Source organism: Dama dama, chromosome 9 (genome assembly GCF_033118175.1).
Source record: "Dama dama isolate Ldn47 chromosome 9, ASM3311817v1, whole genome shotgun sequence".
NCBI lineage: Eukaryota > Metazoa > Chordata > Mammalia > Artiodactyla > Cervidae > Dama > Dama dama.
In genome coordinates this window covers 29,917,703-29,944,272 of record NC_083689.1, presented here as the reverse complement: position 1 = coordinate 29,944,272, position 26,570 = coordinate 29,917,703, and the positions used below count along the sequence as shown (strand labels likewise).

Genomic DNA, 26,570 nt, shown 5'->3' with positions numbered 1-26,570 from the left:
AAACAGGATAAAAGATTGAGGGTTTTTTTGGTTTGGTTTTTGTTTGTGGTTCAGGTTTTGGTGGTTTTTTTTTTTTTTTTTGGACTATTTATTAATACTACACAGAATCCTGTGTCATGGTTCTAATTTCAGATGAAGAGTTGTCAACATGATTTAATTGGATGGGTTCTCAGAAACCCTTTCCTAATTCCCCAATATCCATGTACTCCTATACTGGAGGGTTTGAAGTTTTGTAAGAGGGAGCAGGTAGAGGAGGAAATGGCAATTTTTGAGCATAAACTGCTCGCCAAAAGAATAGTCTTATGTCACTGCTGTTTAGTTGTGTGTGGCTGTTAGTGGAGAGGTGATGAAATGAATCTCTAACTGTCCAGAGGATGGACTGAAATCTTGGCATCTCTGGAGAAGGAGAAATGACCGAGAGATGGAAACAATATTGGGAAAAAAGTAAAAGGCAAGTCCAGTTTAGATTAAAGCACATTTTGGGTGCAATAGCCTGAGTCTTAGAAAACCTCTAGATTAGAAGCAAACCATAAAATAAAAGCAAATTAAAGTTGGGCAATGACACATGGGGATAGGCAGAAAGTTTTGAAAAATGCATTATTCAGTTGAAGAAGGAAAGTGAACTACCAAAGAAATTATGAGATATTCTCTAGAAAATGAGCTCTGCTTAGTGCAGAAAGGGTAATTGTTGTTTAGTTGTTCAGTTGTGTCCAACTCTTTGCAACCCGGTGGATTGCAGCATGCCAGGCTTCCCTGTCCTTCATCGTCTTCCAGAGCTTGCTCAAACTCATGCCCATTGAGTTGGTGATGCCATCCAACCTCTTCATCCTCTGTCGTCCTCTCCTCCTCCTCCTGCATTCAATCTTTCCCAGCATCAGGGTTATAGGTTATATCTAAAGTTGAATTTCTTGTCAACAAGGACTGACATTGTAAGTTAACCTGGGAGATTTTGTGAAATTGACATCCTTGAAGGTAGCTCCAGTATGGTCCTGCATGGAGTTGAGAAAACAAGAAATAACCAGTTTTATTTTATTTATTTATTTTTTATTGCCTCCTCTGAGCAGCTGACACCCAGTCAAACTCCATATAGAACTTGCACCCAGAACTTGGTGGAAGATGTGTTAGATGTTTGCTTGACAGACTGGTTTCCCCAACCAGACTGCCTGTATCTTCAATGCAGGATCATTTCTTTATCGTGTATAATCATATTCAAGTGCCTGGAACAGAACCTGTAAGGTACTTAATAGGTGCTCAGCTAATATTTATTTATTTTTGTTTGTTTGTTTGTTTGTTTGTTTTTTAGTGGTTTTGCCATACATTGACATGAATCAACTATAGGTGTACATCTGTTCCCCATCGTGAACCCCCCTCCCACCTCCCTACCCATCCCATCCCTCTGGGACATCCCAGTGCACCAGCCCTGAGCACCCTGTCTCATGCTTCGAACCTGGGCTGGCGATCTGTTTCATATATGATAATATACATGTTTCAATGCTATTCTCTCAAATATCCCACCCTTGCCTTCTCCCACAGAGCCCAAAAGACTGTTCTATACATCTGTGTCTCTTTTTCTGTCTCACATACAGGAGAAATAACCAATTTTAAAATCTATCTAGCCCCCACAATTCTCTAATTTATGGAAAAAATTAACATTTTTACTTTTCTTTTTTTTACTTTACCTACAGTTCGATGTACATGCAGCAAAGGTTTGAATGTATAGTTTTCTGAATAAGTAGCCTAGAAACCCACCAGAGCACACACAGTGAGGTAACTCTGTCACCCATGGAGCAGGTAAAGTGACAATCAATAAATCATAAAATATGCCCAAGAGGGCATTATAAATCATTCAGAGTTGCTATTAATATTTTAGACATGTTCATTTTTAGCAGTGTGTTAAGGTTTAGTGTTTGCATTCCATTTTTAATTCAGCACTTGATAATTGAAATATGATGCTGTTAAAAGTGATGTAAATTTTTTTTTGCCAATTATTTAAAGATTAAATTGAATAAGGGAACTGATTGTTAGCTTTATTCTCTCTAAAATTCCCTCCTGGTACTTTGGGCACTGGTTCTCCTGAAGTGCGGTAGGGTGTAACCATTGGTCTTCTCTGGTAAGGAGGGAGCATTCCGATATCCTTCCTAATAATCCTCTTTCCTGGCTCTGGAGCTTTCCCTTCTCAGGAATTTGGCAGCGTGATGGCTGGTGAGGGGACCTGTTCCTACCAGGCTGCCTAGGACTTTCCTAGGTTTAGCACTGAAAGTCTTGGGTTCCAAAAAACATGTTGGTCCAGGTCAAATAGATGACTGGTTACCCAGGCTGGTCCCCAAATCCAAAGTAATATTCTTTGGCAGTACTGGCCCAGGAAACATGGTGGACTTTAATACATTTGTTAGTAGCACTTGTTTACTTTCCTTCTGTGACCTGCAGGCCATTCCGCTCCTGACTTCCTTGGTTGCTTTATGTTTTCTCTAGTTGTTCAGGGCATCCTCTCAGACTATGCTACTGTGGATATCCACTTCTTTCATACTATTAAAAGCATCTCAAGTGATTAATAAAAACCACTCTCTACTGAGAATCTATTTTGTGTCCAGCAGCGTGCTAAGTATTTTTTACTTACAATATCATGCTGCTGCTGCTGCTGCTAAGTCACTTCAGTCGTGTCCGACTCCGTGCGACCCCACAGATGGCAACCCACCAGGCTCCCCTTACCTGGATTCTCCAGGTAAGAATACTGGAGTGGGTTGCCATTTCCTTCTCCAAAAAACTGTGTGAAGAGAATACTATTACCCTTACTGCTTATAAGGCAACTTAGGTTCAGAAGATTAAGAAATTAGGCAGGGACTTCCCTGGTGGTCCAGTGGCTAAGGCTTGGTTCTTCCAATGCAGTGGGCCTGGGTTCTATCCCTGGTCAGGGAACTAGATTCCACATACTGCAACTAAGGCCTGGTGCAGCCAAATAAATAAATAATTAAAAAAAAAAAAAGAAATTAGGCAAAGATCTCAGAACTGGTCACCGGAAGCTGTCTATATTCTAAAGCCCATGGGTGTTTCTCAGTCAGAACTTGATCCCCTTAGGGACTTGCCTGCTAATACTTAAGGCTTCAGTGTGTGGATCTCTGTTAAGAGATGCCAATATTGTAATAGCTCGTCCTTCATGAATCATGACTTACTAGCCACCTCTTCCTAGAACACTCACTTTCTTTTAAGCACAAAGGGGTAGTTCAGATAGCCTTCAGATGTCCTGGAACAGGGCTGCATGATGGATGGGTTCTAGTGTTCCCAGAGTTCTGCTCTGAGGAGCAGAGATGTATATCAGTTAGGACTCTTGATTTTTTTAAAGTGGCACAAATGTGACTTGAGCTAGATGAAGAAGTAGGTGCTTCCTGGCTTACCCGATTGTGTAACTGTAAGGTCTGAGGGTATCTCTGGCTTCAGGTGTGGCTGATTCAGGTATAAACAGCTTCATCAGGACATGTTGCCTCTCCATCTCTTAATTCTGCTTTTCTCTGTGTCAGCATGATTCTGGGCAGCCTTTCACATATAATGATTCCCACAAGCTTTCAGTTTAGAGCTTCTTGGTTTATCAATTTCAGGAAGATCCCAGAATTTAGTCTGTTGGGCTGATTTAAGTCATATGTCTGTCTCTGAACCAACCACTGTGGCCAGGGAGGTGGGACACACTGTTTGCTAAGTCCACACTTGGGTTAGGGGATGGGATGAGGTCATCTGACCTGAGTCACATGCGGTGGGAGGGGTGTGCCTCGTCAAAGGGAAATAGAACTTTACTATCGTAAGCAATGGGAGGAATAGCTTTTGAGCAGGGAAAAACTAGAGATGGACACTTAAAATAGCTATTTAAATTGAGTGGGTTTGAAGGTGAAATGAAAAAATATAAAAGCATTTGATAAACTAAAAAGCACCATGCAGTTAAAAAAAAAAGCTCTCCTTTTATTAATTGATGTACTGCTCCACTCAGAGTTGAGAAATGAAAGGCTTTAAAAGCTTGCACTTTGATTTGGTTAGTAGATCATTCAGTAGAAACCAATGCAAGTAAAACCAGCATAGCCTTACTGGGGAAGCACAGCTGTGGAATATATATATGTATATATATATATATATATATATATATATATATATGTATTTTTTTTTTTTTCTATTGATTTTATGGAGAAGGGTGACATGGAGGGGGGTCCAGGGAGCAAAGAGGGGCTGGATAGCTTGGATAGCCTTGTATATTAAGAAAGGTCTATGGTCAAAGAAATGTACTTTTCCCTCTTCAAAACGATGATTTATTTTAAAAAGTAAATATTGATTTCCTTAATGCAAATAAAGTTTATATGCAGTTTACTATAGGTGTAATGTAGTCTAAAGTGAAAATGTTAGTCACTCAGTCATGTCTGACTCTTTCTGACCCCATGGACTGTAGCCCACCAGGCTCTTCTGTCCATGGAATTCTCCAGGCAAGAATACTGGAGTGTGTAGCCATTACCTTTTCCAAATGTAGTTTAAGTTCATCACATAAGCATCAACTTGAAATGATTACTACTTAATCTAATTGTATGTTTTCTCCTTTTGCTTCATGGGGAGAACTCCCCCCGCACCCCCGCCCCCACCAGTATATTTCTATTGTTCAGAAAGTTGTGTAGCCACTTCCATGACTTAGGAAGTTTCTGCTCAGATGTTGAGCCCATTAAGGCAAGTTCTTTTCAGTTTTATTACCTTCATGGAATGCCTCCGGAAGAAGGCAAGATGTCGCTATATCCTCAGCATTCCCAGGGCCTTTTCTGCTCACTCTACCTGTCCTGAATCTCATTTGCCTCTGAGGAAAGAAAAATTCCCTTAGGCCATATGGTTTAGCCATCATGAGAAAAAGTATCTGTACAATGTATCCTTCTCCTTCTCAAATCCCATTTATTCATTCTTCACATTAAATGCTCATCTCCACTGAGAGTGTGCTTTAGTTAAGTCTAGAAACACCTAGAAATGGAAAAACCTGATTCCCAAAAAGACACATACAGAAAAGTACATGAATATATACATATAATTATAACTCTTATGGATATTTTATTATAGAAATGTATGCTCATAAAAATGTTTAAAAAAAGAAGAAAAAGATTAAAAAATCATATTACAGCACTCAGATAATTGTGGAGGCTGTTTTCATTTTTAGAGGGAGGAAGGATAGCCTGGCATTTCATATTTTCTCATTTATAAAAATGAGATGATGTTAAAACACTCATTTATATAACCTTATTCTTCATATAGCAGTTTCTGGTTAATATTCTTTTCTACAACAATCTATTTCTTAAAGGGGTTATGTCCTATTTTTTCCCCTAAACATCTACTTTAAAATATTCTTAAGCACAGTAGCAATTGCTAAATACAAATGTATAGTGATTTTTCTCTTTTCATTAACATACTGCTACCCTGCCAAGAGAGATGTTTGTATTTTAATACTGCTCTTCTGTAGACAGTGCCTTAGTGCAAGGAAATAAATCTAACAACTGGTCCCCTGGGGGACATTATAAAACAGAGTTCACCCATTATTTTTTATCATGACACATAATCTGTCCATTCATTTGCCCGTAAGAATGACCCAGCTCTAAAGAGAAACTTACCCCTTCTTTCCCAATGAGTGTTTATAGAGGGAAGGGAAGAATCAGATTCAATATTTATTTTAAATGGCATTGATTAAAGATCTTGCTGTATATGCTTGGCATATTGTATCAATGTCAGCTGTACCCTTGAACACAGTGCATATCTGGTATACCAGTTAGCCACAATCACATTTTAAAATATATGATTCTCTGTTCAATTGTTTGTGGCACACAATCATGTTAGGTTTTGAAAATGGAACAAGAAGACACCCAACTATTAGCATATTTCTATCATTTGAATTTGTCAGAACATTCTCTGATTGAACAAATGTATTTTTCCTGTGCCAGTATCTTTTTAGTATGAAAAGTTTCATTTCACCAGTGGGGCAGAATGTTTCCACTTTAGAATTGTGGAAATATAATGTTTAAGTTGGGTAAAATAATGCCAGGGAGGGAATTTGGAGGAAAGTAAATTGCTAAGACTAGAAGTGCCAGATATGGTCAGTCTGAAAGTGGGCCAGAAGGCTTACTTCTAAGAACCAGGGAATGAGTCTGGGTCTTTGATCAGAGCAGGGCAGTACAGTAGGAACCGGAGTTGACTTTGGGGTAGAATTTATATCCAAATACTCCTTTCCATGAGAGGGGGTTTGTTTCTGGTATCTCATGGGTTGAAGAGGCCATAACAAGACAGGATGAGGTTCAGGTAAGGTGTCAGGAAGCAAATGTTAGTTTAGCAGCAGGTCAATTACCACCACATACAAAGAACTGCAGGTGTGCTAATTCCTAAAGTCTAGGGATGTCTCTGGAACAAGCTGGTGGAAACCTGTGGCAAAAGCAGTTAAATATGGCTTCCCAGGAGGGTCCATGCTCAGAACTAAAGGTCGATTCCAACATTACCCCTGGCACATCCAACTACTCGTAGAAGAAATAAAGGTAAATGATGCCAAGGGCATGGGAGCATGGGCAACCAGGTACATTTTAAGAGCTGTTGTTTTAGCATGAGCATCTTGTTGGGTGGGGAATGGTAATAGATGAGACTGAAAAAGCAGTGGGAGAAGAGAATTCTTCTAGAGAAGAATTTGGATATTTTCTGTGGGTGATGGGAAAACTTGATGGGTTAAAAGCAGAAAAGTGACAAAATCAATCTTGCCACAGAGATAGATTATTCAGGCAGAAATGCAGGGGGTTGGAAAGTCAAAGAAGATTAATTTGGAAGGCGGGGGACCCATTAGAAGTCTAGGGCAATAAAGACAAAGATATTTGTGGCAGCACTATTTACAGGGGTAAAAACCCTTGAAACAATCTTAGTAACAACTGATAGGAATGAAGCTGTGCAGTCACGAAAAAGAATAAAGTAGTTCTCTTGATATACTGATATGGACTGATACGGACTGTTCTCCAAGACATGTTAATTGAATAGTGCCAGGTTCAGAGTAGTGTTTGTGTTATTTTAAATATTTGAATGAAAATAAGGAAAAAATAAAAATATATGTTTGCATAGGCATAAAACCTAGTATCAGGCTTAACTTTGGAGGGAATCTGGGGTGAGAAAGGGGCTCAGGATTTACTATACAATCTTTCATGTTGTTGAAATACTTTCCAGGTGCAAGGATTATAATTTTTAGGAACCCAAAGCTTTATAAAATAGCCTGTTTGAGAGAAGATTTTTGGAACTTAGTGGTCCCAAGGTACAGGTTTCCCTGAGATCAAATCTCTTAATCGAAGCCACTGAGGCTTCACAATTAGCGTGTAGCATCTTGACCCATTCTTTTAGTGGCTACAGCCTCTCCATTCTGGGTTTCCCCAATGGCTCAGTGGGTAAAAAATATGCCTGTAACACAGGAGATGTGGGTTTGATCCCTGGGCTGGGATGATCCCCTGGAGGAGGAAATGGCAACCCACTCCTGTGTTCTTGCCTGGAGAATTCTATGGACAGAGGAGCCTGGCGAGCTACAGTCCATGGGGTCGCACAGAGTCGGGCTTGACTGAGCATGCACGCATCTCCATGCTAGCCCCCATCCACTTTCTGGCCCAGGTGGGAGATGACTTGGGAGAATGGAGCATCAGAGGAGCAAACTGGGACTGTGGGCATTCTTGTCAATCTTCCCCCCTCACCTGAGAATTCTCTGCCATGATACAGAATTCTGCCTTCCTTCTTCCTTACCATGCATCCCAGTTTTATGGTGATAAGAATAGATAATAATCTTTTATGTGGCATGATGTTATGGATGCCAATATTTGGTGAATAATACATATTTTATTTAAAAACAGTTGTTATGACAACTGCAGTGAACACTGGGATTTTAGGAAAAAAGAGTGCTCTTCCTCCAACCCCCAAGCCTACTCCTTCAAACCAAGGTTAGTTCTTCGGTGGCTTTTAAAATGTTAACTTCTGGATGTAAATGTAAAACCAAGCAGAGCTCTCACTCCCAGTGGGTTATTCATGAGCTTGCCTTTTGCCCAAGATACTTCAGTTCTCTCGTGTTGCTTAAAGGCTTTGAAGGAAAAAAATCCTAGAACTCCGTGGTATAGATTTTTCAGTCTCCCTGAAGCATCCAGAATTGTTTTCTTATTTCTCTTCCCTTTTGAATCCACAAAAACAAACCCTTTTTTTCCTTCATACAGTTTTATTCACACATCATTAAGCTGATTTACCATATTATACACCACTGTAGGCTTAGCAATCATGCTTTTCTCTCATTGTGGGAATGAAACAATTATTCAGAATCTCATATATAAAAAGAGATTTTGCCTGATCCTGAAAGTACACATCACTGGGAATTTTGCTAAAACCTCTGATATTGTTAAAGTTCACAATGAGGGGAGTCATGAAGGGATAGAGATTAAGCAAATTATAAATGCAACAAATAAAATGCTAAACTGTAAAGTAGGAGTGTGTGGTCCTTGGGGCTCAATTGGCTGACATAAAACATTTCTAAGGAGTAGTTTTTACCTGGGGTTTCATCATTCCTTACGTTACTTTAGAAAGTGCATTTTGTTGGATGGTTTGCTCTGTGTTTTGGAACTCCCTGGTCCCAAGTTTGCTCTCTCAAAACACATGCTACAAGAGTTGTTTCCCTCAGTAAATGCTAGAATTTTAAACATTCTGTAGTCTTCTCTAACACAGCAAAGAAAGAAGAATCAAGAGAGATTATCCACTAATGTTTAGCGCTCAGAGGCAGGATCACACCCAATAACAAGCTGACAATACACGGCACAGTTTGGAGATGAGTAAACAAGGGACCATTACTCCCTACTATGAACAAACACCTGGAAGTTGAGACCGTGGCAGAAAATAAATGACCAGCTGCAAGGTTAAAAGCTCATCATTCAAGGAGTGTCCTTCATCTACTTGAAAGCATCTGGAAAGTAACCGGCACCAGCATTAACTGCAAACTCATTTGTAAGGCTTGGCGGCATCTCTCCACTTGACAGCAGCCTAATCACTCATCTTGTGGCCTGGGAGTGTGCAGACTCTGCGTGTGAAAAGACAAAGTGAATACTGAACACCCGCAGGATTTTACCACATGGATGCCTGCCAGTGGAGGCAGAGGCAGATTGGAGGAACTAGATTTTTCAGACAATCTTTACTTGCCTCTTTTCCCTCTCTTTCAGATCAATCTATTCCAACCATCTTTCAGCTGTTGTTTTTTTTCTGTTTTATGGTGAGTTTCTGTTTTTTTAAGTTTTAATTTTTTGTTTTACTTTTTAAACATAGTTATTTATTTGGCTGCACCGGGTCTTGGTTATGGCAAGTGGGATCTCTGATCTTCCTTTCGGCCTGTGGTATCTTCAGTTGTGGCACGTGAACCCTTAGTTGCAGCGTGGGGGATCTAGCTCCCTGAACAGGGATTAAATTCAGATGCCCTGCATTAGGAACATGGAGTCTTAGCATTCTCTGAGAGCACCAGAGAAGTCCCAAGTCTTAATTTTTTAAAGAGAAGTTTAAGTTGACAGCAAAATTGAAAGAGGAAGGTAGAGATTTCCTTACCCCTGCACACATAACCTCCCCCATTATCAACATCCCCAGCCAAGACGTACATTTGTTAAACTGATGAACCTACGCTGATGAACACCCAACGTCCATAGTTCACATTAGGGTTCGCTCTTGGTGTTGTACGTTCTATGGATTTAGAAAATGTACAGTGACGTATATCCACTATTATAGTATCAGACAGAGTTGTTTCACTGCCCTGAAAATCCTCTGTGCTCTGTCTGAAGAAGATGACTCTCCTTCTCTAACTCCTAGCAACCACCAATTTTTTTACTGTCTGAATAGTTTTGCCTTTTCCAGAATGACATGCAGTTGGAATCTGGAAAGGCTTTTCAAACTGACTTCTTTGAGTTAGTAATATGCATTTAAGTTTCTTCCATGTCTTTTCATGGTTTGATAGCTCACTGTGTTTTTTTTTTTTTTTTAATGCTGGCAGTGCATTATCTGGTTGTATCACAGTTTATTTATTCTTCATCTACTGAAGGTCATCATGTTACTTCCAAGTTTTGGCAACTATGAATAAAGCTGCTGTCAACATTCTTGTGCAGGTTTTTATGTGGACATAAATTTTCAGCTCCTTTGTGTAAATAACAAAGAGCATGACTGCTATATGATATGGTAATAATATATTAATTTTCTAAGAAATGACCAAACTGTCTTCCATTTTGTATTCTCACCGGCAATAAGTGAGGCTCTTGTTCTACAGTCTCAGCAGCATTTGGTGGTGTCAGTGTTCTGGAGTTTGGTTGTTCTAATAACTGTGTAGTGGTATCTCATTATTGTTATTTGTTTAAATTTGCTGTTTAATTTTCATTTAATTTAAATGACATAAAATGTGAAGCATTTTTTCCATATGCTTATTTGTCATCAGTATATCTTCTTTGGTGAGGCATCTATAAAGGTCTTTGTCCCATTTTAAAATCAGGTTTCTTGTTTTTTTGTTACTGAATTTCTTTCAAACTTGGTTTTTTGGAGAAGGAACCAAGCAGGAGGACTTTTCTAATATTCAAAATGAAAATGAAAATGCAACATCAGTATTTCTATGAATTAACCACAATTTACTTAAAAAGACTTCATTAGATGTTGCAGTACATGTGATACCAGATATTCTCCAGATGTTATATAGAGTAAAAATTACAGGTTTACAGTGAAATCAGATGTGTATTTCCAAAATGTCCCCTGCAATGGGATTCTAATCACAAATTGGCAGTATATTGTAAGTACATATCATGAAAAGTGCCCTATTGATAAAGATTGGACATATTCTTTCCATAGGAGGGCAGCATGCTACAGAGCCCACACATGCTCTATTGACTCATTAAACAGTGATGTTAAGAATGGGTGCCCTGGTGTTCCCCTATCTAGGTGTTAATGTCCATGGCAGAAGGCGGGACCCCGCTGGCGCCTGGCATAGCACTTTGGACCAAGCATTGTTCAGCAGTTCCAGAAAATAATCCACTCCAGTGTTCACTTGTACTTCAAATTTATTTGAAGCTTGGGTTTTGTAGCTTCTTCAAACTCATGAACCCATATTCAATATATTTTATTTAGTAAATGACAAAGGGAATTGTTGGATGACATAGGTGGCTTTATATGAGAAAGGTGCTAACAGAAAACTCACTCACTAGGAGAAATCAATTCATCCAAAGCCTCTATGGATTATAGGATGAGTCTTCCAGCACATGGCAAGGACCCAAAGACTTGAAAGTAAATGACAACGTTCAATGACCAGACCAGAAGAAAGTAAATGACAGTGTTCAATGACCAGACCAGAAATAGTCATTGCTTGTCAGACTGAATGAATTGAATGTATGGCCAACCAGTGCCTGCTTGTTATTTTAGAGTCAGTTTTTCCAGCTGACCAATGTTGTTTACTTCCCAACAGTCACAATAGTCCCGTGGGAGCCTGAGCTTCTGATCATAATGTATATCAGATGAGAATTGCTAAGAGCTGAAGGAAAAGCTACTTGCAGTTAGGTTAGAACTAGGGAGTCTGGGAAAAATATTTTAATTATACATCTAAATTCCAAACACAATGTTTCCTCGCTTGAACACACTTCTCATAACTTCTGAATTAAAGTGTATAAAAGAAAAAGATGAAGCTCAAATATGGACAGCTGAGATACTCTCAGTATCTAGAAACCCCCAAAAGATATTCCATTCATCCTAATATTACTCTCTTTTTGGAAGCAGAAATTTATCTGTTCAGGTTCAGAAATCCCCTGAGGAAATGATAACATTGCTCAAGTTCATAGAAAAGCAACAGCCTGAGATGAGTCAGAAAGGATAGATGTTCACACCGGGGGAGACTTAGCTCTGCACCTAACAGTTGGAGCAGCTTGGATGTGGCCCATGAGCCTACTTTACTCTGTTTGGGTAAAGAGGCCTTGCTTCTTGATTTGAAGATGCAGAATTTAACTTTTGATGCAAAAATAGGGCAGATGCCTAGAGAAGTATTGGGTGACATTGAAGATCACAAGTAATTGATCTCACTTTGTTGAAGGTGGTAGCAGATGATTTTCCAACAATTTCTTTAGAGACTGATCTCTAGTCTCATCTCACATGGGATGGTAATCTGAGTTCAGGAGCCCTGACAATGGCTTCTAGAGTTCTGGGAAACAGAGGAAGGTATCAGTGAGATTTGTGGAACTGCCCTTACATTATGAATAGGGAAATTATAAATCTCGTTATCCCAGGGAGAAAGAAATTGGAACTATAAAGATTTACTCGGGACTTCGCTGATGGTCCAGTGACTAAGACTCCCAGCAGTCCCGATGTAGGGGGCTCTGGTTTGATCCCTGGTCAGAGAACCAGATCCCACATGCTGCAACGAAGATCAAAGACTCTGCATGCCACAACTAAGATAGTGTCAGCCTAATAAATATATTTTTTTTAAATGAAAGCTATAAAGAACATTTAAAAAACAGGGTTTATTAGAAAGCTATAAACCATATTGTTAGAAAGCTATATAATTCAAATGACAGAACTAAATGTGTTAGGGGAACTAAGATTTTGGAGAAAAGATTAAGCTTCTATTTGGGGCCCTTTGTAAGAGAGTTAGGCTAATTGGTCTGGATTCCCTGGTCATAAGCCCTGGTGGCTAGACAGTGGGGCTGAACTCAGATAGTTGGTGAACATTTGGAAGAGGGAGCAGTGATAATTTAGGGGTTTGACTGCAAGTAACAATGTCCTGAAAAATAATGTTTTAAACAAGATAATTTCTCTCTTGTCTCTCTCACACACATGAAAGGAACCTGGAGATAAGGCAGTCTAGGACTAGCGTGGCAGTAATGGTCAGGAAACTGCCCTTGTTTGCCTGTATTGTATTTGTTGCTTCCATTCTCAAGGTCACCTCACAGTCCAAGAGGGCTGCTTTGGTCTTGCCATTATATCCCCATTCCAAGCAGGTGGATGGAGGAAGGTGAGAGAAGAAATAAACCTCCTCCCATACAAGAAGATTTTCTAAACTTAGCACACAACATTCTTCATTCAGCATACTGACAATATGTCCTAAACTAACTGAAAGGAAAGCTAAAAAATAATCTTTTACCTGGTTAGAAATGTATCCTGCTTAAAAAAAAAATTCAGAATTCTTTAACAAGGAATTAGTGGAGAGTAGATTTAGGGGGGTACCTAGCAGTGTCTGCCACACCTGGCCCACCCTCATATCCCCCTGTTTTACAGGCTGTTGCTTAAAGTTCTCGTTAACTTTTTGTTTCTGAGTTTATTGGATCAGAAGTCCCCACCATCAGATGACCAGGCCCTGGCCCTTCCCCATTCTCGTCTCGCATTTACCTCCCCTCACTGCCTGGAATCCCTGTGCTTCCACTCTTGTTCTCTGCGTTCTTCTCAGCTATTTGCTGCTGGTATGACTACTCATGTGTAGGTAGAATGTTAGTCTATACAGCCTGATATATTAGAAATGAAATGTTATGTTATCCCAACTCTATGCACCCATTCTCTTGGGGAATTCAACTTCTGGTTTTCTTTGAGGATTCTGCCCCAGGGACCTTACCTAGTGCCAGCAACTTACGTGTATTGTAGCAGAAAAAAGCACATATTTTTCTGTCTTACTTGTTGTATTACTTAGTCTCTACTGATTTTAGGAGGAATCAGTTTAAGCACATAGCTCTTTTCATTCTGGTTTGTGTGGAGCCCAGCTGGGGACTAGGTCAGGAAGACAGGAAGTACCTTTTGAGAGGAGTGCAGACTCGGGGCCAGAGGACAGGGTCTGGAATGTTGCCTTCTCTTTGGAGGACAGAAGACTGACTGCTCAAACACAGGTTGGACAGCTGCCTTGAAGGTGGCACAGACCACTCTGCTGGCTAGCTGCCAGGCACGGATCCGAGCTTCAGCTCTAGAAGAGCCGGGAATCCTGCTAGATCTGTCATTAGATGCCTCAAGTCACCTACCTGCTCGCCACTGTGATTTCTTTAAGGGCATAGAAAGAGGTGGGGTTTTAATTGTGCTTCTGGGAATTTCACAAAATCTTGCGTATGCCCAAGTGGATATTATCTGAATATTATCTGTTAGTGTGGTAGTCCAAAGGAATTGAGAATCATGGAATTGGCAAATTATGGCAATCTTTATTTGGATTTCATCTAGACTCTTGACTAGCTTACCCATGATATTCTTGAGGATGGGGTGGTGGTGGTGGAATGTAGTATGATTGAATCTGATTAAATTAGTATAGTCAGTGGGTAGCTGTCTGATGGGTGTCACTGGGCTCTGTCCTTGCCTAATGAAGATACAGAAGGTATGTCGGTTTTCAGGTAACATTAAGTTGGAGTGATAGCCAGTATGCTAGAGAATAGCTTACAGAGAATCAGGATCCCAAAGAAACCTGAAATGATGAGCTGAACCTAACAACATGAAGGTTAGTGAAGAATAAACATGATATCCTCTCTGGAGTCCTCATGACCAACCTCACATATGTATATTCAAAGAGACCTACATAGGTCCACCATATTTGAGCAAGCTTTTTTCCCCCTTGAACTACAGTTTTACAATAAGTAAATAAATTTCAAGTGTACAACATACTGATTCACGGTTTTTAAAGATTATACTCCATCTATAGTTATTATAATATTGGCCATATGCCCTGTGCTGTACCGTATATCCTCATAGAACGGGAATTTAACTATCATTCATTCTTACATTCATCCATTCAAATATTTTTCCAAGTCCTTCTTTGTACCCCTTCTTTGTTTGGTTCTAGGAGTTTTGTGATGCACAAGATAGACATAACTCATTTCCTTATGGAAACTATTGAATAAGAAATTAAGTAAATAAGAACTGTATCCTAGAGAATACAAAACTTTAACATTCAGGAAACTTTACCACGAGAAAGTGACATTAAAGCTGAAATATTCAGGATGAGCAGGAGTTGGCTTACCAAGCAGTGGGGAGAGGGAAGAAGGCTCCAGGGGGAGGGAACAGCATGTACAAAGGCCTGCAGGTGAAATGACATAAAACACTGATTGGACGGGAGGAGGTTTATTTACACTGTGACAGGAAGGGTGGGGGAAATAATGAGAGATGAAACTGCAGCGGGAGAACTGGAGTAGGTCTGGAAGGGTTTTACAAGTCACTTAAAGAGCTTGGATGTTATTTTTGTGGGATGACAATTTACAAAAAGTTCTTAAGCAAGGAGGTGACTTAATCAGAGTTTCCTATTGGAAGCTTCCCATGTTGAGGAGTGCAGAGGTAGGAGGGAGCACCCAGTGACCTGCTAGGAGGTTGTTGCAGTCATGGAGGTGAGAGATGGTAGCCGGCAAGAGTGGCGGTGCAGATGAAAAGAAAAAGGCAGAGTTGAAAATTATACAGAAGAGAAATCAAGGACTTGGTGATGGTTTGCATGTGGAGACAGGAGAGAATCCGAGTGGCTGCTGTCTTGGGACAAGTGAATTGACAGTGAAGCCAGGCAGAAACACCTCCCTCATGTGGGCCTGCGTTCTGCCACCAGCCAGTCTCCATGTCCCCAGAGCACATGTCCCGGGTAGAGGTCACACCACCACCTGAGTGCTCAGGGAGGTTTCGTTTTTCCACGGTCCCCTCTCACGTCTGGAAGACACCATTATCCCTCCCCAGCTGAGCAGACTCCTCCCTCTCTGTCCTCCGTCCAGGGCACAGCTCCAGGGAAGGCAGAGGGAAGGCCCAGCAATATGTAATAAATAAGAAGAGGTCAGGTCTTTAAATCTCACCACCCTGGGCTTATTTTCAAATCGTAAAATGGAAGCAAAATAGAGTGAAACCTCCATGATTGATGGACTCCCTTCTCTTCCGAGGTTTTCCAGTTGCATCTTTGTGCTACGCTTGACATTTATGATATAAGGTATTAATATCTGGAAAGAAGAGCTACTGGTGCTAATTATTCAGACCTGCTCTCACAGTGCACTGGTGAGCAACTCATATGTCAGATCCCATCTAAGCATTAAGTCTTTAACCTAAAGAAGGTGGGAATTACGAGGCACTGTGGGATTTCACTGTATACATTTCACAGAAAGTCTGTAGGATATTTCAGTAAATCAGCTGTGATAGAGTCTCCGAAAAGCACACCAATAACCCTCTGATATATGGAATCCTCAGGAAAGTCTTTGACTTAAGAAATGTGCGAGGAACACTAAAATGATACAGGGGAGAAAAAATGGAATTGATGGGACTAATTTATTTTGATTCAGAAAGGAAAATGTTTGCCTCCTCTTCTAATTCTTCAGGTTGTCAGATGGGCCTTGTTTCTAGTAGCTATTTGTAAAATTAATCATTTTAACAGTATCAAACAGACTGGGTTTTTACACTTGATAAATTTTTGATGTTGAACCTTTGAAAAATGCAGTGATGTGATTTTTTTTTTTTCCCCTCTCTCTCAAGAGTTTCTCCCCAGAAGCCAGTGTTAATTTGCAGATGCCAACACATGACTAATGGGTTTTTATCTCAAAAGATTAATACGCATTAAATCTCCATAGGATTAAAGACTCTGGACTGTACAGACTTTTGTCATGAGAGAATCCAGGCTTGATGATTCTGACAGTTGGGTCGGTAGCTGTCTCCTCATGAGGGACAGTTGGTGAGTTGGTCAGTCAACCTGGTTAACCCTGCTATTGCTTATCCAACAGTCAGTTGTGTCTTCTTCCTTGTTAAAGAGCCCTGGTTTTGTTCAAGGAGCAATGTGCTCAGCCCCAGGTGATGGGATATGTGTGGCCTCAGCCAGTTATGGTGAACCTCATCTTTGCCTACGAGTGGTTTAGGGAGAAAATGTGTTGTAATTCTGGCCAATGAAATAGAAGTAGGGGTTGCATGGGATGGGGAGAGAAAGGACAGTGCTTTCTGAAAAAGAAATTAAAGGAGCATCACGTGAGAGGTAGTCCTCTGTGTCTCTGCTAACTTACTTTCTGATTTGGGATACGGTGGTGAGAAAACTGCTGTCCAGAGCTCAGCAGCCACATTGGGATCATGCGGGAAGACCACAGACAGTGATCTGGGTGGCTGATCAGAGAGATGGAAGGAGTCTGGGTTCTCCCTGACCTCATCAAGCCAGCAAACCACCCTGACTACCCCTGAATCTCTTTGAATAAAATAAATGTCATGAGTTATGTCACTGTTAGTCAAGTTTTCTGTATATTGCTGCTGGAAGTGTTCCATGCAATTACAGTCAGTTAAGTTTGCAGGCCTGGGAATTTTTCTGTACTATTTTTTGGTTCATGAGAGTCACACTTGCATGTAGTAAAACTAAATGTCAAACAGTATGTAAAGCCATTAAATAACAAATGAACATCTATTATCCCAGATCCTAGTATCCCCCATGGAGGAAATCACTTTTAATTGCTTCTGTTTTTAGTCCTTGATAATTACGACTATAATTTGCCTATTCTTCTATTCCAAGCATATTATTTAAACAGTATCTATTGGCTCCCCGCTCTGAAAGATGAGGAATTTATCATCAAATTCTACTCCTTCCTCATATTTATTGCATTTCCTTTATCAGCTATATTTGTAGCTTTGTATCAATAAACATCACTTTTCATGTGTTTACTATATAAATATTAAGTGCAGCATCAAGTGATGTGGTTTAAACCCTAGAAAAAGGGATGGAATCCTATGTCACTAAATTATCCAAGGAAGCATGTTTTAGACGTTGGTTCTCTTTCTTCACACTCGGATTCTTCAAAATCATGCCACACTTTTGTTCATATTCGAACATTGGTTTTTTTTTTTAACACTTTTTTTTTTTTTCACCCTGTGTTGCTAATTACCTTACTTTTTTCTTGTGGAGAGTAGAAACAAAAATGTTTGCATTATATGACAGACACCAACTTCTTCATCATGCTATTGGTTGAATGGAAAGTACTTTATTAGCAGATATTATTCTCATCAATGTTTGACTTCCTGTTCTAATTTGGCCAGTAACATATTCCTGCAGAACTATGAAAAGGCATGGTTCCACTGTCTTCTAGTGTTTTGCAGATGAGAAGTTTGATGTAATTTTAATTTTCCTGTAAAAATTGGTTCTTATTTAGGTCCCTTTTTCTTTTTCTTTGGTGTTCCATTCCAGAGGGATGGATTTGGAAATAAGCATATACATATTTACTCTGGTTGATACTCAGTCTTAAGTCTTATGTTTGTTGTTGTTGTTGTTTTGTATTTTTGTTGTCTTGTTCTGAGAATTTTTTCTACTATTTCTTGGGAATTAACATTTAATTCATATGCTGTAAAATGTAATGTTTTGTTCAAGGAGCAAATACCATTAATACTTTTTTTATGTGTTCACAAAGTTGGGCAACCATAACCACTGTCTAGTTTCAGAACATTTACATCATCCCCAAAAGAAACCTCAAAATCATTATCAGTCATTCTCCACTCCTCTCTCCTCTTGGTCCCTGGCAACCACTAATCCACTTTCTGTCTCTATGGCTTTGTCTATTCTAGGCATTTCATATAAATGGAATCATATGGCTTTTTGTGCCTCGTTTCTTTCACTTAGCATAATGCTTTTAAGATTCATCCATGTTGTAGCATATATTAATATTTCTTTTTATGGCTGGATAATATTATATTTATAAACCACATTTTGTTTATCTATTCATCAACTAGTGTTTCTTTAGTCATTTTCTCCTGCTCATTTTTTCAGTTCTCTCTTTCTGGCAGTTTGGCTAGCAGAGTGTATGAGTTCTTACAATGATCCTCTATGACTTCAACTTTTGATTTCTTTCTTTTCTGATCAACATTTTAGTAGATTTCCTTGATTTTATTTTTCAGCCCTTCTATTACATGTAAAAGGTTTGAGCAACCATATTTTAAATTTCCAGGAATGGTTTCTTGTTTTCCGATGGTTCCTTTTTCATAAGAAGCCTCTTTTATTTTTGTTTCTGTGACCTTTAGTTCACATTATTGAGTACCTATCTAGGTGTCCCAGCTGCTGTAAGACACCCCCAAACAGTCCTCTCCAGGTGGTGAGGGACGCTTCCCTAGGCGGCGGTGAATTCACCGCGTTGTGAATTGAATAAAATCCGGGATTTCGGTATGTTTGGTGTTCAGTGAGTACTCGGTGTACACAGGACTTCCACTTTTGCTTCTGCATCAGTCAGGCCCACTTCCTGCCTTTGCGGAGATGGAGCCAGCTTTCCCATTGCCGCTCCTCCATGCTGTTGCACCAGGAGACAAACTCTCAGGATCCCTACAGACCAGGTCAGACGTCACAACTTTAGGCATCTTTCCTTTTGTGGTTTGTGCTTTTTTAAGTCCAGGTTTATTGGGGCACAATTCATATACAGTAAAATACACTCTCTAGAGATGTTCAGTTTGATGGGTTTTGATACCTACATACACTTATGTTACCACCACCATACTCAGGATAGAGAATAGTTTCATCAACCCAAAAAGTTCCCTTGGGATCCAACTCAAATCTCCCATTTTGGCATGGATTTCTTTGAGTATTAGAGATCAATACTACAGATTACTGTTTCCCTGCTGCTGCATGGGTCCTTTTCTCTGAAAAGGATCCCTACTGACCATCAGAGCCCAGGGGTCTGTCTCTGAACTCTGTGGGCGGGACATGCTGACAGGATGATTTTCCTTTAGGGTATGAGGGTGTGGAGTAGGAAGGGAGCAGTTCTGCTTCTCAGATTCCACAGCCTCTAATTGCTTTGATGCAAGGGGATGGGAGTGGGGTGGGAGAGGCTACCTGGACCAGATAATTTCATAATAGCACTTTAATTAATTATACTGATGACTGCTTTGCATCCTATTTCTGCTGTTGTTTCTCATCATTTATACATTTATGGTCCCTTATGACTCTGCCCTAAAGAATGGCTCCCGCCTCTACTGAAGACTTCTTCCTAATGCATTCTGGGTCTTAGCTTCCTTCACTCTGATTGATCCAACAATATGGTCCCATCCTCTTTCTTATTGCCAATAAATGTATCAACATAAGTTTCTCACTGATATTCTTCCTCCTGGTCACGATGGTGTCATGACTATTCCTGCTGTATTTCTTTACCATAATTGCCCTGTGACTTTGTGAAAGAATAGAAGTAAGACTATGTGCTGGGTATGCCATCTGAAAGCATAAGTCTTCATAAGAATATGTATATTCAAGAGCTCAGCAAGCAATTACTTGGATGTCTTCTCAGATGAAACATTTCTTCAGGGAAAAGAAGAAATGTGATCCCGACCTGGGAACAAGCTTTGTGACTCACATCACCTTTAGCATGTACTTTGGCTGCTGCAGGGCTTCCCCGACAGCTCAGTTGGTAAAGAATCTGCCTGCAATGCAGGAGACCTCAGTTCGATTCCTGGGTTGGGAAGATCTGCTGGAAAAGGGATAGGCTACCCACGCCAGTATTCTTGGGCTTCCTGGTGACACAGCAGGTAAAGAATCCACCTGCAGAAGATTTGCTCCCTGGGTTGGGAAGATCCCCTGGAGAAGGGAAAGACTACCCACTCCAGTATTCTGGTCTAGAGAATTCCATGGATTGTATAGTCCATGGGGTTGCAATGAATCAAACACAACTGAGTGACTTTCACTTTCACTTTGGCTCTCTGCATTCAGGTTATTTAAGTAAAATGAAATTAATCCCTAATTAAAAGAAAAATGAACAGACCCTCACATATAGTTTCAGGAAGTCCCAAAGATACCTAAATATTGACATCATATGCTAGTTTTAGCCATTTTGTAAATATGGTTTTACTGTAGTTGCTTCATCAACTCACATAACATGTGGAATGTAGATGGAAGTTGTTCAGTTGCTCAGTCGTGTCCGACTCTCTGTGACCCCCTGGACTGCAGCATACCAAGCTTCCCTGTCCTTCACCATCTTCTGGAGTTTGCTCAGACTCAAGTCCGTTGAATCACTGATGCCACTAATGGAAGTTACAATTTAATTTTTACTAATGTAGAACCTGAAACAAGGTTACTTGATTTAGATCACAGAGAAATTCAAAAGGGAGTCAAAACGTTGTGTCAAAATCTAGTAAAATGGATATAAAGATACAGAATATGTAGTACCTCACCTTCACGCCCACTCATTTTTTGAAAGAAATGCTTCAGAAAAGGAGAATCAATTTAAAAGCAAAACTAAAACACCAATGTCTCATTCCAACCTCTAGGTTACCGCTAAGATACCTTTCATTTTTAATCTTTACTTTCTCTTCCTTAAATTATAGGGGGGGGGGGGGGCGGGGGGAGAGATGGAGAAGCCTATTAAAATGTTCCATCTTTGAGTTGCCAAAAAAAAAGCTTCCTGCAAACAAAAATCTCTAGTGGATATAGCTGCAGTATCCTCACCATGAGCTCTTGTAGTTAGAATATTCTGGCAATAAGAGCTTTCTATTCTAAAAGGAGGAGGGAAAGGGAATGAGACCGTCCCGAGCTTTCAAGCATCTCATGAGAGCTTGGTGCCCAGCGGGTCCTGCGTAGGGGAGGGTGGTAAAGCCCTCTCATTTAACCATCTTTTCTTCTGGGCCGTGACTGTGATCATGTCCCTTGTCCCCCCAGTGGAGTACCTGAACATGTTAAAGGACCTTGGTGCAGGGGCCTCAAGTATTTGAAATGGTGAGAAGACTGACCTTCAGGTCGCTAACCCCTGTCGGGCATGCTGTCCCACATGATAAGTGTGCTCTTGCTGTGTGATTTTATATAGGTCAGTGATGTTCTGGGTAAAGTGCTCAGCCTAGCCGTGGATTGTAGCCGAGCTGTTATGGATGTCTGTCTGATTGGAACAGGCAGCTTAACCTTCACATGAGCTGTTTTCTCGCCTGTAAGGAGGGGATTGTAACACATGCCCTCCTCACAGGAAGTACTAGGTATACCAGAGTCTCTGTGCCTGAGTTTGAAAAGCAGAAAGCTCTCCGTGCATGTAAGACAATGCTATTGTGGCTTCCCTTCCCCCTGCTCCAGTTCAGCGCCTGCCCCTGCCCACAAAAACCAGCTGCTCCTGTTTCTTCTGTGGCCTGTGAGGGCACCTCGGGCACTGATGCGTTCAGCTGCCTGACTGTCTGCCAGCAGTCACCGGGTAGGCCACTCACCTGTTACACCCTCCCCGCCCGTGGGGCTGGGCGTCCCTGGAGCAGCCTCGGCTCTGGAATCAGGCTCTGCCCCGCGGTCCGCCCACTGTCACAGCCAAGGCTTCACAAGAGTACAGTCACCTCTCCCAGCCAGGGTCACAGGCCCTGGGGCCAGCACTGGGCTGGAAAGGAACAGAGAGCTGCAGGTCTCTCAGAACATTCAGGGAGGTGCTGAGTGGGTGTGTGTGTGAGCAGACACGGGTGAGGCTGAGATGAGCTCACGTTCGAAGAATCTGAAGAATTGGACGTAGGGAGGGGGTGTAGAAAGAGGCCAAGGGATTGTGAAGAGTGAGTTGGGTCCATTTGGAAAGCAGCTAATGCTGTGTGAGCGAGGAGGAAGCAGGACCAAGATACGCGATCGCTGAACTACTGGTGTTTTTCAAGTCCCCGCCCCCCCCCCCCCCCCCCCCCCCCCGCCCCGCGCTGTTCCTACTGCATCTGCGCATGCTTCCCTCCATTGTGTCTCTTCCCCCAGTGGAGCTGGGAGGGGGATGGGAGGAAATGTGCTCGGCTGCCGGAGGGGCGAGAGGGTTGCACTGCCCTCTAGCGTCCACAGCAGAAACTACAGCTATAACTTTCGTTTCTGTCTGGTCAGCAAGAAACCTTAAAAAAAACACAACGACTTTTTTTGCCTCTCGGGGAACTCAATTTCATAGGCTTCTTCCTGAAAGGAAAAATGAGCGAATGTGATAAATGGAAAATAGAGGCATAAATTTAAAAATGAGTGTGGGAATTCCCCAGGTGTCCAGTGGTTAAGACTTTGGGCTTTTATGGCTGGGGGGTGGGGGTGGGGTGGGCGGGGCGGGGGTTCAATCCCTGATCAGGGAACTAAGATCCCACAAGCCCTGAGATGCAAGCAAAAAAAAAAAAAAAAAAAAGATCATTTATGAGTGAATTTTTATTGTCGTTAAAAATTTCATTTTTGTTCATTAAAAACGTGGTGTGGGTCTCAGATAAAACCATCGTATACCTTCTTGCAATGTGCCCGTCTTGTTGTTTCCCAAGGGTTGAGTAATATGGCCATCAGCAGGAAAAAGGCATATTGGTAGAATTTCAGGGTATGGGCTCTCTTTCACCAGCAGCCTGAAGCCTTCCGTCACATTTTCTTCCTGTTTATCAGGAAGCAGATTGGAGCTTGAAGGCAGGGAGAGGTGAATACACCAAAGTTAAGCTGGAATGGTGAAACTCCAGTGTGGGCAACTTGGAGTCCAAAGGCTTGGAGCTGGATGAGGTGCCCTCCCTCTTAAGTGCTCAGCTTCCAGGTGGGAAGGCAGAGAGGTCAAGGGTGAGTGACTGTCTCAGGGAAGGACTCAGGTGAAGTTCTCCTCTGGGCATCCCCAATCTTGGAATTAGTTTATCAACAGAAAGAAGAGAAATCAGTGAGTCAAGATGTTTACGAAGTGAAGTGGAGGAAAGGAGAGAAGGAACAAGTTTTAAGTCTGTAAGAAAAAGAGAATGTGCAATTAACTGAGCACCATTGTATTCTAGGAGTCTTAGGTAATCATATTAGTTATCCCTCCCAGCAGTCTGGTGAGTAAGGCAGTTTAATGATGCCATTTTTCAGATGAGGAGAATGAAGCATAGAGCATTTTGTGACTTTATGGGGTTTGTGGGAGCTTTATGGAGCTTCTGGCCTCGTTGTTCCAAAGCTTGTGTTATTCTCCTAATGGGAAGCATGTCATATCCCATTTGTCCAATAGTGCTATGCTGTTTCAGTGCTGAAGAAGTATCTGAGGCCATCTACTCTGCCTCTTGCAGTATCTTCATGTCAAAGTTGGAGACCAGATTGACCAGGGTCAGACAAGACAGGCTTGGAATGCTTTCCCATCTCAGCAAGTGGCATCCTCATCAACGGAAGTCTTCAAGCCAAACATCCGGGAGCCACCTTGATGACTCCCCCTCACCTCACACAAGGGATCCGTCTTTAAGTCCTGCAAGTTCCAACTCTAAACCATGAAGTCCTTCTCCTTCTCTTTCCTGAATTTAGGCAGCAGTCTCCTAATTAGTATTCCTAACTCCAGTCTCCACCCAGTAGACATAGTGATCTTTAAAAAATGGAATCTGTCGCTCCTCTGCACATCAAATACTTCCTATACTCTTAGATTAAAATCTAAACTCTTCATGTGACTCCTTGGCCCTCCATGAGCTGATCCTTTTCTACTAAACTCACAGAGGGTCCCTCTCTATCCTGCTGGCTGTCTCTGGCCACACTGGTCTTCAGTGCCTTAGACATATTGAGCTCTTACTCATCTTAGGATGGTTTTGGTGGTATTAGTCGCTAAGTCATGTCTGACTCTTCGTGACCCCATTGACTGTAGCCCGCCAGGCTCCTCTGTCCATGGGATTCTCCAGGCAAGGATACTGGAGTGGGTTGCCATTTCCTTATCCAGGAGATCTTCCCAACCCAGGGATCAAACCCAGGTTTCCTGCATTAGAGATAGATTCTTTACCATCTGAGCTGCAAGGGAAGCGCATCTTAGGATAAGATGCCTGAAATGTCCTTCTTTAGAATTTGTAGGACCTTCTCATCCTTCAGTTCAGTCCAGTTCAGTTCAGTTGCTCAGTCGTGTCCGACTCTTTGCGACCCCATGAATCGCAGCATGCCAGGCCTCCCTGTCCATCACCAACTCCCAGAGTTTACCCAAACTCATGTCCATCGAGTTGGTGATGCCATCCAGCCATCTCATCCTCTGTCGTCCCCTTCTCCTCCTGCCCCCAATCCCTCCCAGCATCAGGGTCTTTTCCAATGAGTCAACTCTTCGCATGAGGTGGCCAAAGTATTGGAGTTGCAGCTTCAGCATCAGTCCTTCCAATGAACACCCAGGACTGATTTCCTTCAGGATGGACTGGTTGGATCTCCTTGCAGTCCAAGGGACTCTCAAGAGTCTTCTCCAATACCACAGTTCAAAAGCATCAATTTTTCGGCGCTCAGCTTTCTTCACAGTCCAACTCTCACATCCATACATGACCACTGGAAAAACCATAGTCTTGACCAGATGGACCTTTGTTGGCAAGGTAATGTCTCTGCTTTTTAATATGCTATCTAGGTTGGTCATAACTTTCCTTCCAAGGAGTAAGCGTCTTTTAATTTCATGGCTGCAGTCACCATCTGCAGTAATTTTGGAGCCCCCCAAAATAAAGTCTGACACTGTTTCCACTGTCTCCCCATCTATTTCCCATGAGGTGATGGGACCAGATGCCATGATCTTAGTTTTCTGAATGTTGAGTTTTAAGCCAATTTTCTCACTCTCCTCTTTCACTTTCATCAAGAGGCTTTTTAGTTCCTCTTCACTTTCTTCCATAAGGGTGGTGTCATCTGCATATCTGAGGTTATTGATATTTCTCCCGGCCATCTTGATTCCAGCTTGTGCTTCTTCCAGCCCAGCGTTTCTCATGATGTACTCTGCATATAAGTTAAATAAGCAGGGTGACGATATACAGCCTTTTCCTATTTGGAACCAGTCTGTTGTTCCATGTCCAGTTCTAACTGTTGCTTCCTGACCTGCATACAGGTTTCTCAAGAGGCAGGTCAGGTGGTCTGGTATTCCCATCTCTTTAAGAATTTTCCACAGTTTGTTATGATCCACACAGTCGAAGGCTTTGGAGTAGTCAATAAAGCAGAAATAGATGTTTTTCTGGAATTCTCTTGCTTTTTCGATGATCCAGCAGATAGTGGCAATTTGATCTCTGGTTCCTCGGCCTTTTCTAAAACCAGCTTGAACATCTGGAAGTTCTCAGTTCATGTATTGCTGAAGCCTGGCTTGAAGAATTTTGAGCATTACTTTACTAGCGTGTGAGATGAGTGCAATTGTGCGGTAGTTTGAGCATTCTTTGGGATTGCCTTTCTTAGGGATTGGAATGAAAACTGACCTTTTCCAGTCCTGTGGCCGCTGCTGAGTTTTCCAAATTTGCTGGCATATTGAGTGCAGCTCTTTGACAGCATCATCTTTCAGGATTTGAAATAGCTCAACTGGAATTCCATCACATCCACTAGCTTTGTTCGTAGTGATGCTTTCTAAGGCCCACTTGACTTCGCATTCCAGCATGTCTGGCTCTAGGTGAGTGATCACACCATTGTGATCATCTGGGTCATGAAGATCTTTTTTGTACAGTACTTCTGCGTATTCTTGCCACCTCTTCTTAATATCTTCTGCTTCTGTTAGGTCCATACCATTTAGGTCTCTGCTTAAATATCAGGAAAGCCGCCTCTGACAACCATATTCCTTTTTCCTGCTTCAGGTAGTATCTATCACATTACCCGATTTCTTTCTTTCTTAGCATTTATCATTATCCAAAATCTTCTTGATTGTTTGTGTACTTGTTTACTGTTTTTCTCTGTTGGAATGCCTGCTTCCTCAAGGCAGGAACTCTGCTATCTTGGTCATCATTGATTTCTAAGGCTTAGTTCAATATATGAC

General features: G+C 41.4%; 1 long non-coding RNA gene across 2 annotated transcripts; it reads right to left on the bottom strand.

Annotated features, from left to right (window-relative positions):
* Positions 1–239: 239 nt before the first annotated feature.
* LOC133062199 (uncharacterized) lies at positions 240–22,482 on the bottom strand. Of its 2 annotated transcripts, none has more exons than XR_009694119.1 (3): positions 22,114–22,482; positions 20,800–20,949; positions 240–989 (listed from the first exon to the last, which is right to left on the bottom strand). It is a non-coding gene; the product is annotated as an uncharacterized LOC133062199 (long non-coding RNA). The 2 variants fall into 2 exon arrangements; XR_009694120.1 differs by lacking the exon at positions 240–989 and adding an exon at positions 18,815–19,264.
* Positions 22,483–26,570: the final 4,088 nt, after the last annotated feature.